The 17,335-nt window shown below is 36.4% G+C and overlaps 1 long non-coding RNA gene across 1 annotated transcript in view; it reads left to right on the top strand.

Annotated features, from left to right (window-relative positions):
- LOC148947202 (uncharacterized) overlaps positions 1-17,335 on the top strand; it is a 108,200-nt gene that overhangs the window by 18,269 nt on the left and 72,596 nt on the right. The window contains exon 2 of the long non-coding RNA XR_016142469.1: positions 12,170-12,418. This is a non-coding gene — a long non-coding RNA (uncharacterized LOC148947202). The remainder of the gene's footprint in view (positions 1-12,169; positions 12,419-17,335) is intronic.

Raw genomic sequence — 17,335 nt, 5'->3', positions numbered from 1 at the left:
CCTGAGGGCTGTGGGGGGTTGTTATCCTCAAATACATAATTTCCAAAACTTTCAACTACGTTGAACAAAATGGCTATCTCAAAATTTGGACTGGATATGTTTGAGGAAATGGTGTGCGTAAGGGAGGTGTTAGTTTCCCTCCAGTTACTTTCGACAATTAAAAAGGGCACTAGCCCCTTCAATTTCCAATTTAATGATCCCTTTTTGAAGTTTTTATGACAATACTATCTATAAGAACCTTATTGCCAGAACTTTCAACTACGTTGAACAAAATGGCTATCTCAAAATTTTGATTGGATGTGTGTGGGAAAATGGTGGGCGAGAGAAAGGGTTAGTTGCCCTCCAATCACTTTCGACTATTACAAAGGGCACTAGCCCTTTGAATTTCCAATCGAATGAGCCCTTTCTGAAGTTTCTATGGCAACGCTTTCTATAAAAACCTTATATGCCCCCAGGGTATAACTTACAATCCTTGCCTTGAGGGCTGTGGGGGGAGTGTCCTCCTCAAAGACATAGTATTCAGATCTTTAAACTACGTTGAACAAAATGTTTATTTCAAAATTTTAGTTGGATGTGTTTGGGGAAATGGTGGGCGTGGAAGGGTTGTTAGTTGCCTTGCAATCACTTTCAGCAATTAAAAAGGGTACAAGCCCTTCCAGTTTCCAATAGAATGAGCCCTTTTTGATGTTTCTACGGTAACTCTTTCGATACGAAGTTCCCTGGTCCTGCGTCATTGGTGCTTTACTGAAAACCAATTTTATGACAAATATTTTCTTTTGTACTTAATATTGAAAATAAACGTTAAAATTATTGTAACATTTTGAACTAATGAGCTTTCAGCAATTAATATAATTCTACATCAAATATTCAGTTTAATTTATTATCTCTTTTAAAGTTGTTCAAGATGAATATAGTTTCACTACAAACAAGTGTTTGGATAATGCCTCTTTCCTTAACTGTAAATAAAAACCAAAAGCCTACTGCGTCATTGGCGCTTAACTGAAAACGAATTACATTACAAATATTTTCTTTTCCAGTTCTTACAGCATTGAAAATAAAAATATAATTACAGTTAAATAAATTCTTTAACTCATGGATCTTTCAACAATTAATATCATTGTACATCAAATATTCAATTTGATGTTGTTTATACTTTCCAAGACTGTTCAAGACGCATATAGTTTTCAGTAAAGCGCCAATGACGCAGTAGGTTTTAGACTTTTACAGTGAACGAAGGAGGTCACACCCAAACTCTTGTTTGTAGGGATTTTTGTTCGTTTCAAGCTTGATTTGCATATTTAATTGAAGTTTCACTCGTTTTAAGATTTATTTATTAATTTACATTAATATTTATTGTGTGTTTGTTTGCATTGATTGTTTATTTAATTTCTATTTGTTTTAAGTTTCATTTATACTTCAATAGGAAAATATTTTTTTTTGTTTTAAGCTTGATTTTCATATTCAATCTAAGCATTACTCGCTTTAAGATCTATTTATTCAATTATATTATTACTTGTTGTATGTTTTTGCTATGATTGTGTATTTAATTTCTGTTCGTTTTGGGTTTCAATTGTTTTTCAAAAGTAATCTTTGGTCATTTTGCCTTGTTATTTCAGAAGTCAACTGTATATGTTTATCTTAAGTTTAAACTGGCCTTTACTTTTATTTTTAAAAATTATTTTTAGGAAATTTATTTTTTATTTAATTTTCGTTAGTTTTTTATTCAAAAAAGTTTCAAGTTTTTAAAAACTCCTTATTTCAAAATCAAACTTAAAAATAAAAAAATCAAATATTCATCAAAGTAACAAAACTAATACCAAAGTAATAATATCAAAGTGAATAAATGGGTTTGTGTCAACCTTGGAGTTTTATTATCTGATGTTTTAGCTGTTTTTAAAAAAATGGCTATCTCAAAATTTTTATCAGATGGGTTTGGGGAAAGAGGGCGTGGGGAGACTAGATTAAGCTTCGGTCTCTTTTAAATCTTTAAAAGTGAACTAGAAATTTTTATTTTCAATCAAATCAGCCCTCTCTGAAGTTTATAAGAGTATTACGTCTATAAGAACCATATATATATATCCCCAGAGTATAAGTTACAACGCTTATCCCTGGGCCCTGGGGGGATGTGTCGGCCCTGGAGTTTTAATATCTGATGGTTGAACTTTTTTTTAACAAAATGGTCACCTCAAATTTTTATCGGATGGGTTTATCCATCCGATACCCTCAAAGGCGTGAAGGGCGGGAGGGGCTAGTTGCCCTCGGATCTTTGTTCACTCTGAGAAAATGAACTACAACTTTTAATTTCAATTCAAATGAACCCTCTCAGAAGTTTATACGAGCATACCTTCCATAAGAACCATATATGCCCCCACAGCAATACTTACAACGCCTGCCCCGGCCTTAGGGGGGGGGGGTGACGACACAGGAGTTTTCTTATCTGATCTTTGAACTATTTTATAAGAAATGACCATACGTAAAGGAGTTATTGTTATATGATCTTTGAACTATTTTTAACAAAATTGCTACCTCAAATTTTTTATCAGATGTATTTGGGGGAAAGGGGCTTGGGGGGGGCAGTTGCCCTCTGATCACTTTGGACTCTTAAAAAGGGCACTAAAACTCTCGATTTTCAATCGAATGAGCCCCCTTTGAAGTTTATACGACGACCCCTTCTATATGAAGTGCCTCTGGGAAAAAAATAAATGGAGTGTGGGGGGAGGCTAGCTGCCCTCCAATCTTTTTCGACTCTTAAAAAGTGAGTTACAACTTTCGATTTCCAATCAAATGAGCCCTATAGGAATTTTATACGAGCATCCCTTCCTTAACAACCATATATGCCCCCAGGGCATAACATACAACGCTTACTCGCGGGCCCTGGGAAACAGTTTCAATATCAAAGTTTTTTGTTGTCTAGACCTGATACTATTTTTACCAAAACGTACATCTAAAAAATTTTCTTTAATATATGTAAAGCGTGGAGGAGGGGGGGGGCTATTTTTCCCCTCATACCTCTCGAATCTTTAAAATTGAACGAAAACTTTCAATTTCAAATCATATGAGCCCTCTCCAAAGTTTATAAGAGCATCCCTTCCATAAGAGCTATATATGACCCTAGAGCATTACTCATAAAGCCTGCCTCCGGGCCCTGGCGGGTTCCGTTGACACAGGAATTTTTCTTATCTGACCTTTGAACTATTTTTAATGAAATGGCTATTATAAAAATTTTATCGGTTGGGTTTGGGGAAAAAGGGTTTGTGGGGCGGGGGAGGGGCTATTTACCCTCGGATATCTTTTGACTCTTAAAAATTGAACTAGAACTTTCAATTTCCAATAAAATGAGCCCCCTCTGAAGTTTATACGAGCGTCCTTTTCATAAGAACCATATACGCCCCCAGGACAACACTTACAACGCCTATCCCCCGGGCTCTGGGGGGCGTTTTTGTTATCTAATTTTTGAACAATTTCCAAAACACTTGCTATCTCAAAATTTGTAGCGGACGGGTTCGGGGAAAAAAGAGCGTGGGGGGGGGGCTAGTTTAACTCTCTTGACTCTTAAAAAGTGAACTAGAACTTTCAATTTCCAATCAAATGAGCCCTCTATGAAGTTTATACCAGCATCCCTTTCATAAGAACCATGCATGCCCTTAGGGCATAACTTAGAACGCCTTCCCCTGTGTCCTGGGGGGCTGTATTGACAGCGGAGTTTTTCTTATCCGACCATTGAACTATTATTTTTAGCAAGATGTCTATCTCAAAATTTTCAACAGATGGGTTTTGAAAAAGAAGGCGTGGGGGGGGGGCTAGCTTCCCTCGTATCTCTTTTTACTCTTAAAAAGTGAGCTCAGACTTACAATATCCAATCAAATGAGCCTTCTCTGAAGTTTATACGAGAATCCCTTTCATACGAACAGTATATGCTCCAGGGCATAACTTACAACGCCTGCCCCTGGGCCCTGGGGGGTTGTGACGACACCTGAGTTTTTGTTATCTGACTTCTGTGAAATTTTTAACTTAATGACTATCTCAAATTTTTATTGGATTCATTCGGGTAAAAGGGGGAGTGGGGGGGGGGGCTAGTTGCCCTTCAATCTCTTTTGACTCTAAAAAACTTAACTAGAATTTTTAATTTCCAATTAAATGAGCCATTTGTGAATTTTTTAAGAGCATCCCTTCAATAAGAACCATATATTCCCCCAGGGCATAACTTACAACACCTGCCCTCTGGCCCTGGGGGGCTTTGTTTACCCCTGAGTTTTCGTTATATGGTCTTTGAACTATTTAAAAAAAAACTATCTCAAAGTTCTTATCGGATGGATTTGAGGAAAAAAGGGCGGGGAGGGGAGGGGTCTAGGTGCCCTCCACTCTCTTTTGACTCTTAAAAAGTGAACTAGAACTTTCAATTTCCAATCAAATAATCCCTCTTTGAGGTTAATACGAGCTTCCCTTCCATAAGACCCATATATGCCCCCAAGGCATAACTTACAACGCCTACCCCTAGGCCCTGGTGGGTTGTGTCGATACCGGAATTTTTGTAATATCATCTTTTAGATATTTTGATCAAAATAGCTAGCTTAAGGTTTTTATTTGATGCATTTGGGGTGGGGGATGGGGGGGGGGGGAAGCTGGGTACCCTGCGATTTCTTTTGACGCTTAAAAAGTGAACTATAACTTTCAACTTCCAATCAAATAAGCCCTCTTTGAAGTACATGCTAGCATCCATCCCACAAAAACCATATATGACACCATAGAATAACTGAAAACCCTTGCCCTTGAAGACTGTGGGGGGAATGTCCTGCTCAAACATATAATTTCCGGAATTTTCAACTACGTTGAAAAAATGGCTACATCAAAATTTTGATTGGCTGTGTTTGGGGAAATGGTGGGCGTGGAAGGGGTTTCAGTTGCCTTAGAATCACTTTCGACTATTAAAAAAGGGAACTAGCCATTTAAATTTCCAATCGAATGAGCCCTTTCTGAAGTTTCTACGACAACGTTGTCTATTAAAAACCTTATATGCCCCCAGGGCATAACTTACAACCCTTGTTCTGAGGGTTGTGGGGGAATTTTCATCCTCAAAGACCTAATTTCCAGAATTTAAAATTACGTTTAATAAAATGGCTGTCTCAAAATTTTGATTGGATGTGTTTGGGGAAACGGTGGGCGTGAGAGGCGGGTTAGTTGCCCTCAGATCACATTCGACTATTAGAAAGGGCACTAGCCCTTCGAATTTCCAATCAAATGAGTAATTTTTGAAGTTCATACGACAACGCCTTCTATAAAAACCTTATATGTCCCCAGGGTATAATTTAAACCCTTTCCTTGAGGGTTCTGAGGGAGTGTCCTCCTTAAAATCTATCTGGAAAAAAAACTACGCTGAACAAAATGGCTATGGCTCAAAACTTTGATTGGACGTGTTTGGGGGAGTGATGGGCGGCTAGTTGCCCTCCAATCACTTTCGACTATTAAAAAGGGCATTAGCCCTTTGAATTTCCAATCGAATGAGCCTTTTTTGAAGTTTCTACGACAACGCCTTCTATAAAAACCTTATATGCCCCCAGGGCATAACTTAAAAACCTTGCCCTGAGGGTTGTGGGGGAGTGTCCTCCTCAAAAACATATTTTCTATCTGGAAATCAACTACGCTGAATAAAAAGGCTATATCAAAATTTTTATTGGATGTGTTCGGGGCAATGATGGGCGTGGGGGGGGGGGCGCTAGTTGCCCTCCAATCACTTTCGACTAATAAAAAGGGCACTAGCCCTTTGAATTTCCAATCGAATTAGCCTTTTTTGAAGTTTCTACGACAACGCCTTCTTCAAAAACCGTATATGCCCCCAGGGCATAACTTAAAACACTTGCCCTGAGGGTTGTGGGGGAGTGTCCTCCTCAAAAACATATTTGCTATTTGGAAATTAACTACGCTGAACAAAATGGCTATCTCAAAATTTTGATTGGATGTGTTCGGGGGAATGATGGGCGTTGGGGGGGGGGGGGGGGCAAGATGCCCACCAATCCATTTTGACAATTAAAAAGGGAAAAATCCCGTTTAAATTCCAATCGAATTAGCCTATTTTTAAATTTATACGACAAAGCCTTCTATAAAAACCGTAAATGCCCCCAGGGCATAACTTAAAACCCTTGCCCTGAGGGTTGTGGGGGAGTGTCCTCCTCAAAAATATATTTTCTATCTGAAAATCGACTACGCTGAACAAAGTGGCTATCTAAAAATTTTGATTGGATGTGTTTGGGGAATGCTGGGCGTGTCTGGGGGGGGGGGGGTGCTAGTTGCCCTCCAATAACTTTCGACTATTAAAAAGGGCACTAGAACTCTCGATTTTCAATCGAATGAGCCCCCTTTGAAGTTCCCACGACGACCACTTCCATATGAAGTGCCTCTGGGGGAAAAATAACAATAATAATAAATAATAAAAAACATTGGAGCCGTATGGCCTTTACTATAGGCAACGCTATAGCGTTGACTCTGACTACTGGCATTCTGCAACGCTATAATAAGAAATACTCACTTGAATTCAGGTATACCATGAAAAAAAGTACGTAATCTCTTGTTAGGATTGGGAACCTACTAAGGCTTCAGAAATCGTAGTTGTCTCTTTGGAGACGCTTTATCTACCCGTCGAAAAACATCGATTGTATTGGCTGGCTAGAAATTAAGAAAATTTGCCAATTGTATAAAGCGAGATGTAACAAAACAAAAAGGAATTCTACTTTGAAACAGTTCTTGGTAACTGTAAGTGAGGAATGGCTCGGCCTAGTAATAATCTAAACTCTAAGAAACGGAATTCTGAAAAAAAATAGATACATCAAAAGTATTGGTTTCTTACGCTGATTAATTTAAAAAACAAAGTCTTCTGAGGGAAGTAAAGAGCGAAGTTGAAACTTAAAACGATCACAAATTGTTAGGCCTACTTCACAGCCTATCTAATACACATCGATAAAACTGTTGCAAGTAAACCAACTGGTGATATTTCCCTAAGTCTGTAGGCCTATAGCAAACTAGCACTTTACTGAAAACACAAAAGCCAAGCGCAAAAAAAAAGAATATTGATTTAGGAGTCAAAAGTGAGTACATGGCCTCACGACAATAAACTAATCTGTAACACTTTTCATATTCTTACACGAGCTGCTATATCAGAAGCTTTCAGTATACAATTATAATTATCTTAAAAACCTAGGAATAAAAATAAACATTATCTTCCGAAGTGCAAAATCATTAAACATCATACAAAGATAATGGGTTGATTTATCGGGTAATATCTTGGTCTCAGCTGGTATTGCTCGAAATGAAGAACAAATAAACGATCATATGAACTCTGGAAATCCGGTTATTTCACACAACGGAGAATTTTAAGTTATGATACAAATCCTAAGACGAGTCTGTAGTCTTCATACTATCAAGATTGGTTCACCTCGAGACTGTCTACAAGGTATTCTTTTCAGATCCAAAACCACAGTCAATCATTAGACTGAGCTCATTGTGCAGAAGTAATGCCAAATTAAACGAATAAATTAAGCAACAATCCTAAAATGCTTTATTTTTAAACTGTTAAAAGTGTCCTAAAATGGTTTACTTTTATTGTACTACAACTACTATATTCTTTTTTGTTTTCAGTAAACGTTAGTTTTCTATAATCCTACAAACACAGGGAAATATCACCAGTTCGTTTACTTACACTAGTTTTATCGATATATATTAGATAGGCTGTGAATCAACAATTTGTATTCGTTTTAAGTTTCAACCTCGCTCTTTACTTCCCTCAGAAAAATTTTGCTTCTTAAATTAATCTTTGCCCATTTTTAATAAAAATCACATTGAAGGCAGAAAACCATGATTGAAAAAAAACGTCCCGATATGCTTTACATCGATACGCGCAGTACCAATACGCCCGATATCGACTTCGCTCTTTACTTCCCTTAGAAAAACTTTGTTCTTTTAATTAGTCTTTGCCTTTTTTTTTAACTAAAAATGCTATTAATTAGAAATCTCATTCGCCCACTTTCTTGAAAACCCTATGGACATGGTCAGTCATGATTCTTTGAATTGTTGGTCTCCAATTGCCTTCAAGTGGCTCACAAAATTGATAGACTCTGTAAATTACCCTTATTATGTGACCATCTGTCTTAGTTCTGCCCTCTGATGATAGACTATCATCAAGAAGTGAGTTTAATCATTTTTATACAACTATGAAAAAGTTAGGCCAACTTTCCTTCTCACGGACACTATCTAACTCTCAAACCATTCTATATTAAAAATGAAGTGCAAACTAAGAATTAACCTCAAAAATTGGTATCGCGCATCGACTTCCTTGGTATTATAGATGTATCTATTTTTCTAAAGAAGATTTCCAAGGTTTTCAAAACCAAAGCATAATTTCCGTATCTATCGTAAAGGTTCGTGATATTATATCCTATAACACGACTTCGAAACAAAGAAGTTTATATTACTTATTTTTAATTGGCTACCAATACAGCTTTGCACGTTCATCATCCCCATCATTCAATTCTGACTCCTGGGTCCTAATTTACCTTCCCGGTACGCCAAAATGCTATAGTACGAAAGTCTTTAAAAAAAAATACGTGAAATTTTTGTCAACAAGAGGTTTGCAACAGTTTTCTATGACTGTGAAGTAGTTGTACTTAAGGACCTTTTAGAAGGCTGAGGGGATCTCTAGATTTCCTTAAAAATAATCTAAAGGGATGGAAGCATCACCTGGAGAAGTTATTTGACGTTGAATAAGGTTATGTTGAAAAATCTATTCTAATCATGGATGTTGTAAATCCATTGTATGTGGAATGATCCATTATAATAGAAAAATCAATAAACAATAAAAAAATTCTGCGTTTTTTTTTTAATGCCCTTACACATGGGCGCCCATAGACTGAATTTTAGGGGGAGGGCTTTCCTGGTCTAATCAGAACTTCCAGTGCTGTATAATTGAAACCTCAAGACAAAATATCATGGGCAGCGCGATAATGCTGCCTAAGTAAACAGCGATGTAGGGCACAATATATTGTCTTTTTCGACCAGGGCACTTCTTATAGAAAGAAATAGCATAGGAGCTACAACTAAGTTCATTGCAGGCAACCGGCTTCCTTTCTCCCACTTGAATCCCTTTCGCAGCACTACCCACAACCACTTTTGTTCGAGCCCGTGGGTTAAGTGGCGGGCACTGGTCCTGAGATCATGACGTTGCAAATCACCCCCCCCCCCCACACAACCCTCAGAGCAAGTGTTGTAAGTGACGCCGTGTGGGGATATAAGGTTTTTTTTTATAGGAAGGGGTGTCATTTGATTGGTAATAAGAAGTTCTACTGGCATCTTTAACAATCAAATGTGATTGATGTCATCCAGCCCCCTCCCCATACACCGATCATTTCCCCAAACATATTTAGTAATAATTTTTGAGATAACCTTTTCGTTCAGTGTAGTTACAAGGTCCAGAAATTATGTCTTTGAGGATAACTCCCCCCCCCCATCGAGCCCTCAGGTCAAGGGTTGTAAGTTGCGCCCTGGGGGCATATAAGGTTTTTATAGAAATGGTGGTCGTATAAACTTCAAAGAGGGCTCATTGGATTGGTAACTGAACTGTAATATGGATTGGAGCATGGTTTTATGTTTATAACATATATACATCCAAAGAATATAGAATTGCAACCCTCTGCAAAGAATTGCAATACAACAATTTTGCAAAATTGTATTGCAAATATTGGATAGACTCAAGCTAATGAAATTCTGGTTCTATATAGGGGCCAAGTGAAGGGTAGTAAAAATCCACTAAAGACCTAAAACTGGCAAACTGCCCCAGAACACTTTAAGTGAATGAAGTAGAAAAGACGACCAAGGATTTTGGGCACATGACCAAAAAACATGATGGACAGAGCACGGGGACACTAGCTTTATGTAACCCCCTAGCTCTGTTTTGTTAAATGGCGTTAGTAGGTAAGCCAAGCTAAATTTCCATGCCTAGACAAATATGTCAGGCTTTGCACTTGGTTAGTCCAAGAAATCCTACCTAACATACATGTGAACGCCGCTTTTAGTACAGATGATGAAAATAGTGAAAAAGAAACTTCCTAGTTAATAGGATTTGAAGTCCTAAACATATAGCTTAGGCTCTAGAACTGGACGTTTAGCCGCAATTTGTTGCAGCCGCGCACCAGAATTCACATGTGAACATGGACAGACATGAGTCTAGAGAAGAAAATCTAACTATACACACATTGCAAGCATTTACAGCAAAAAACATTCGCTACCAAATAGATAAGCCTCTGCTCATTATTTCAGTAGCAAAAACGAATTTAAGTCGTCGTACATCCTTGTAAATAAGGGTCGTCGACAAAAAAATTGATTGTGCTAATTTTGTCGTTTGTCATGGAATATTTCTAATCCTAAATTATACCGCTTTTGACTGGTGCAACAGGTCTCTATGAATATTAAACTTTGGCCGATTTTCTTTGGCAAACATTTTTGTTATAATTGTTTTTACTAAGTGTGGAACGACGTCAGGTTGTAATTAGTTGATGTTTACAAAATTGTGCTAATCAAACAGTTTGTGGTCACAAACTGAAAGTAAGGACACGGCTCAATAGTGACCGAAACTCTAAAAACAAAAATTTTGAAATAAATAGATACATCAAAAGAATCGGCTTGTTATGCTGATTCTAAATATATAAGATTTTTTAAGTTTAGTGTTACTCATCAAAAGCTCGGTGTAGGGCTAACCTTCTACCCCAGAGACCTAAAGCTTAAATAAGATATCTTATATGCCACAGAGAACCTGCTACTTCACTCATTTTTACAGTCTTCTTTGCTGTCAAACATACCCAATGGTACAAAAATAAGCTTGATAATATAAATTATTCATTTTTGTCAATATATTCGTAGGTTTTAATTTTTTGTTCTAAATAACATAACAAAAATGGAGGATGTCAAACTTTGACACTCCCCCCTCTCCATCCCACACTGGAACTTCAGATTAAGCCCCGTCCAGATTGTAGCTTGGACGGGCATATCTATAATTTTGCATGCATGAGAAACCGGTATATATTTGCTTGTTTGCACATGCTCTAAGACGTGCGTACTATTTTGCATCTTTACAATGGTTCCGCATAGGAAGGCCCTTAGCTATGAAACAAAGCATTCGGTAATTGTGCATTATATGATATACGCTCGAGAATTTGGATCTACAGATCAGACAATAACCGGTTTATACCTGTCAATATTTGAAGAAAATTAGCTTAGGCTCAATTGAAATCTACGGTGTAGGTAAATTTTTATTAAATAATTAATATATAGAGTATTTCTGGTTGGATTAGGTCAGGGATTTAATATAAAGGGTTCTGTACGGCCTCCTACCATAATTCTTTGTTGTATTTTTCATAATTTCGTTACTTAAGTATTATTTTTATCATATGTTTTTATATTTCATTAGGATTAACCTAACTTCACTTTTGAGTGTGTTGGTCTACCATATAATACACAAGTACCAAATATTCAGCTTCTGTTTCTTTCTCAATAACTGATACTCAATTTGACCTTTTTTGCTTGGAAATCCGCGTGAGTAATATTAGAAAACTCATACATAAGATATAATTCAACTAATTTTTTCGACTAGTGATTATCATAGACACACTTCTGAGCGTATAGAAATGACGTTGTTAGGATTTGTAAGTATAGCGTTTACCGTTCGCTATTGTACAAAATAATGAGAATACATATACCGGTTCTATTCATTACGGAAGGGTGGGGTGAGATGAAATAATGCACTTTTAGCAATGAGATAAGTAATTACTAATTTTTGTTTTAAAGTTGCTTTTAGGATAAATTTAGGGCTTCCTTTAAATTGTCTCTTGGCATTGACAACTAGCTATTTCTCGATGGACAGGGGGGTTGAAGAGGCGTTTATTGCTCAAAAAGTGACATATATTTCCAAATATTACAAGACTTTTTACATTTTAGTATTCTAAATGGCAGGCAGAGGTGGAAACGCCCTGTTCAGCCCCTTCCTTCTGGAAGGTTGAACGTGTACCATTAAACCAAGAAACATACTTTGTATTGTATTCAGTTTTTTAATATGCTTAGCGTTTTTTTTAACTAATATTTAATATTAACTATGCCATTCTTTTTATTTATGCGTTTTCCTTATTTTCAGGATATTGCCTACAGGTGGTGATAGCCAAATTGTGCCAATCTTTACAAGTTCTGATAGTAAACATAAGACTTATATTATAATAAGTATTCTTTTTTTTGTGTAGTGGAAAATGTTTTGTATTGTGTCAAGTTCTATTAACAGTGAAAGTAACTCGGATGATCCTGATGACCTTGAAGCGTAGCCTTGAATCATTTCTAAGCAAAGAATTGAATCTGTTGAATATGAAATAGCCTGTAGATATTTATACAAGTAAGTCAAAATTATCTTTTTTAAACTGCCCCTTATACCAGCCTATTTAAAAGCGACTCCATTCATTTCCATTAGACTCTATGGACAGACAGAGGCCATCTAAATAAATAAATATTGTTTGTTCTTCATTTTCTTTTTTTGTTTAGAGGCATTAGTAACCTAAATTTGTTCAGCCGCAAAAGCAAATAATATTGTTTTTTACAACACATTTTAAGTTTTTATTAAATTCGGAGTTTAAATACTCAAAACTTTTAGGATATTAGAAGATCTGAGGCCAAAACGGTACTTATCTTTTATAGACACCACCAAGGCTGTATCCAGGGGGGGCTATTTTTTAAAACAATAAAAACATTAGCGTAAAGAGCAAGGCGTTGAGGAGGGGACAGCCCCTTTCATATACGGAATAATTTCTCTTCGTTTTAAGTTTTAATGTTGCTCCTTACTGTCAGTTAAAAATCTTGTTTTTTTATATTTAATTATAAGATAAGGTAAAATAAGTAGCCTGCAATGTTTGGCATTGTATTTCTTTTCGTTGCGTTCAATTTAACAATTTACAATTAGATAAAATATATTTCAACCTAAAAAAAAACAACTAAACAACTCAATAACACAATCACAAGACACCACAAAGGCTCCATGACTTGTAAACGAGGGGGATAACCAATCATGTAACCACCTAAAATACAAAACACACTTTATCACAAAAATAGAGAGCAGAAGATGAAAAAGAGAGGAGAAGCGACAGAAGGAGAGGAATTTCATTCAAATATCAAACAGTTCGTGGTACCGAACTATAAGTAAGGAGTGATCCGGTTCAAAGGTAACCGAAACTCTAGGAAACGGTATTTTGATACCAATAGGTACTTTAAAAGAATCAAATTTTAATGCTAATTTCAGATAAATAAGTTTCATCAAATTTAGTCATACCCATCAAAAGTTAAGCGCCTGAGAAAGTTTGGCTGATATTCGAAACAAGGGAGAAAGACCCCCTAAATGTTATACAACCTTAATGAAAATCACACCATCATATTCAGCGTATCAGAGAACCATACTGTAGAGTTTTCAAGCTCCTATCTACAAAATTGTGGATTTTTGCATTTTTTGCCAGAAGAAAGTCCCGGATGCGTGTTAATTTGTTTTTTTCTCCCAAGGGGTGATCGTATCGACCCAATGGTCCTAGAATATCGTGGGGGGGCTCATCCGAACGGAAATTTAAAGTTCTAGTGCCCTTTTTAAGTGACCAATAAAAATGGAGGGCAACTAGGCCCCCTCCCACGCTCATTTTTTCCTAAAGTCACCAGATCAAAATTTTGAGATAGCCTTTTTGTTCAGCATGGTCGAAAATATGATAACTATGTCTTTTAGGATGACTTAATCCCCCGAAGTTTCATAGGGAGAGGGCTGAAAATTATGAACTTTACCAAATGTTAACATATAGTATTGGTTATTGGGACGTATACAGACGTTTTCAGGGGGCATTTTTTCTGGTAGTGGGGGAGGTGGGTTGGTCGGGAGTTTATGTGGGAGGATCTTTCCATAAAGGAAGTTTTCATGGGGGAAGGGACATTGCTATGAAGGGGGCGCCGGGTTTCCCACCATTATTTATAAAAAAGATCAGAAATTAAAAAAAAAAAACAAGTTATTTAACGGAAAGTAAGGAGCAATATCAAAACTTAAAACGAACAGAAAATTTTACATACATGATTGGGTTCACCCCCTAGTCAATACCTCGCTTTAAGCCAAAGATTTTTTAGTACGGTTCTTTCATAAGAGCTATTTATTCTAATTAACGGCCTTTGTGATTAAGGGGTCATTTTTAAAGAATTGGAACAAAATTCGTAATTTAGCTTAAAGAGCAAGGTATTGACTAGGGGGCGAACCCCCTAATATACGTATTAAAAATATATGAATATAGAAGTTCGTTACGTAAGTTAATTCGTAAGTTACGTATATTTATTACTAATAAAAACGTTCGTAAATAAAATTAAACAAGTTTCGAGAAAGCCATTTAACCAAAAAAAAGTAAAATTAATGTGCGATTTTTGTTTTAATTATTCATGTACGGTGAGCCAAAATTGAAACCTGCATTGATTCAAAAACGTTCAAAAATTGAATAAAAAAAAACAAGTTTTTTTAACTGAAAGTAAGGAATGACGTTAAAAGGGGTTGTCCCCTCCTCAACGCCTCACTCTTTACGCTAAAGTTTGACTTTCTCACAACTCTATTTTTTTAAACAATAAAAAACTTTAGCGTAAAGAGCGAGGCGTTGAGGAGGGGACAGCCCCTTTCATATACGGAATAATTTCTCTTCGTTTTAAGTTTTAACGTCGTTCCTTACTTTCAGTTAAAAAAAAAACTTGTTTTTTTTTTTATTTAATGACACTGAAATCAGGCGATGCAGGACTCCGCAAGGGAGGGTGGCTTAATTTTGTTTATAGGGGAAAAAATCTACCCTCCTAGATAAACCAAAAGAAAACCTGAACTGGTTCCGGTTAAACTCGATTATGAAGGACAAACTGCGACTTAGCTTGTTATATGGAGTAAAGGAGTTCCGGAAAAACTTGAAATCTAAAAGAGCCGGATCTGTAAATGAAACTACAGTTACTCAGAGTTAATGACTATCCCCAGGCGGTTCTAAAAGAACCTGGAATATTCTAAGAGCTGAGAACTGATTCAGAACTAATCAGTGCTGAAAAATTAAACTACAATTCATCAAAGTTTGTTATGCAGAGACAGCGTTCTTTTCATTTTTGCCAACTTTAGGGGTCGTGTGCCTTTCCAAAAGATGGCCGAAATAATGTTTATTTCCTGGAAGTCCCCCAATACAAGCCCATTTGTTTCCAATTTTTGGGTGGGTCTTATGTAATCCAATGAGCATTAAAAAGACCCGAGGTTCAAAAAGAAGATATCACATCCTGTTGGTTCCAAAGTTCAAAAAAGAACTTAAGTTCAAGAGGAAGATATCCTTACATTCTGTTCGTCTTTATCAAACAGTTCGTGGTAACGAACTGCGACCCGGCTCAATAGTAACCGAAACTCTAAAAAATGAGATTTCGATACCAATAGATGCATCAGAAGAATCAAATTTTTATGCTGATTTCAAATATATAAGTTTCATCAAGTTTAGTCTTACCCAAAAGTTAGGCGCCTGAGAATATTTGCCTTATATTAGAAAAAAGGGGGAAACAACCCCTAAAAGTCATAGAACTTCAATTAAAATCACACCATCAGATTCAGCGTATCAAGAACCCTACTATAGAGGTTTTAAGCTTCTATCTGCAAAAATGTGGAATTTTGTATTTTACCCGAAGAAAGATCACGGATGCATGTTTTTTTTTCCCATGGGTGATCGTATCGACCCAGTGGCCCTAGAATATCTCGGGAGAGCTCATTCGAACGGAAATTAAAAGTTCTAGTTCCTTTTTTAAGTGACAAAAAAATGGAGGGCAACTAGGGCCCCTCCCACGCTCATTTTTTTCCAAAGTCACCCGATCAAAACTTTGAGATAGCCATTTTGTTCAAGATGGTCGGAAATATAATATATATTTCTTTTAGGATGACTTAATCCCCCAAAGCCCACGGGAGGAGGGCTGAAAGTTATAAACTTTACCCAATGTTACGTATAGTATTGGTTATTGGGAAGTATACAGACGTTTTCAGGGGTATTTTTTCTGGTAGTGGGGGGGGGGGGTCAGGGGTTATGCTGGAGGATCTTTCCATGGAGGAAGTTTTCATGGGGGAAGGGACATTGCTATGAAGGGAGTGCCGGATTTCCCAGCGTTATTTAAAAAACGATCAGAAATTAAATAAAAAAAAACAATTTTTTCAACTGAAAGTAAGGAGCAACATCAAAACTTAAAACGAACAGAAACTATCACATATATGATTCGGTTCGCCCCCTAGTCAATACCTCGCTCTTTAAGCTAAAGATTTTTTAGTACTTGAATAAGCGCTATTTATTCTAATTAACGTCCTTTGTGATTAAGGGGTCATTTTTAAATAATTGCAACAAAATTCGAACTTTAGCGTAAAGAGAGAGTTATTGACTAGGGGGCGAACCCCCTAATATACGTATTAAATATATATGAATATAGAAATTCGTTACGTAAGTTAATTCGTAAGTTACGTATATTTACTACTAATAAAAACGTTCGCAAATAAAACTTAACAACTTTCGAGAAAGTCATTTAACCAAAGAAAAGTAAAATCAATATGCAAATTTTGTTTTACTTATTCATGTACGGTGAACCAAAATCAAAATCTGAAATTAATTCAAAAACGTTCAAAAATAAATAAAAAAAAACAAGTTTTTTTCACTAAAAGTAAGGAGCGACATTAAAACTTAAAACGAACAGAAATTATTCCGTATATGAAAGGGGCTGTCCCCTCCTCAACGCCTCGCTCTTTACGCTAAAATTAAACTCTTTATCGCAACGCTATTTTTTAGAACAATTAAAAACATTACCATAAAGAGCAAGGTGTTGAGGAGGGGACAACCCCTTTCATATACGGAATAATTTCTGTTCGTTTTAAGTTTTAATGTTGCTCCTTACTGTCAGTTAAAAATCTTGTTTTTTTATATTTAATTATAAGATAAGGTAAAATAAGTAGCCTGCAATGTTTGGCATTCTATTTCTTTTCGTTGCGTTCAATTTAACAATTTACAATTAGATAAAATATATTTCAACCGAAAAAAAAACTAAACAAGTCAATAACACAATCACAAGACACCACAAAGGCTCCATGGCTTGTAAACGAGGGGGATAACCAATCATGTAACCACCTAAAATACAAAACACACTTTATCACAAAAATAGAGAGCAGAAGATGAAAAAGAAAGGAGAAGCGACAGAAGGAAAGGAATTTCATTCAAATATCAAACAGTTCGTGGTACCGAACTGTAAGTAAGGAGCGACC

Source organism: Artemia sp. Qi Xiang Cuo, chromosome 11 (genome assembly GCF_049724085.1).
Source record: "Artemia sp. Qi Xiang Cuo chromosome 11, ASM4972408v1, whole genome shotgun sequence".
Classification (NCBI taxonomy): Eukaryota; Metazoa; Arthropoda; class Branchiopoda; order Anostraca; family Artemiidae; genus Artemia; species Artemia sp. Qi Xiang Cuo.
The sequence above is the reverse complement of the archived record's forward strand: the minus strand, read 5'-3'. Positions and strand labels throughout refer to the sequence as shown.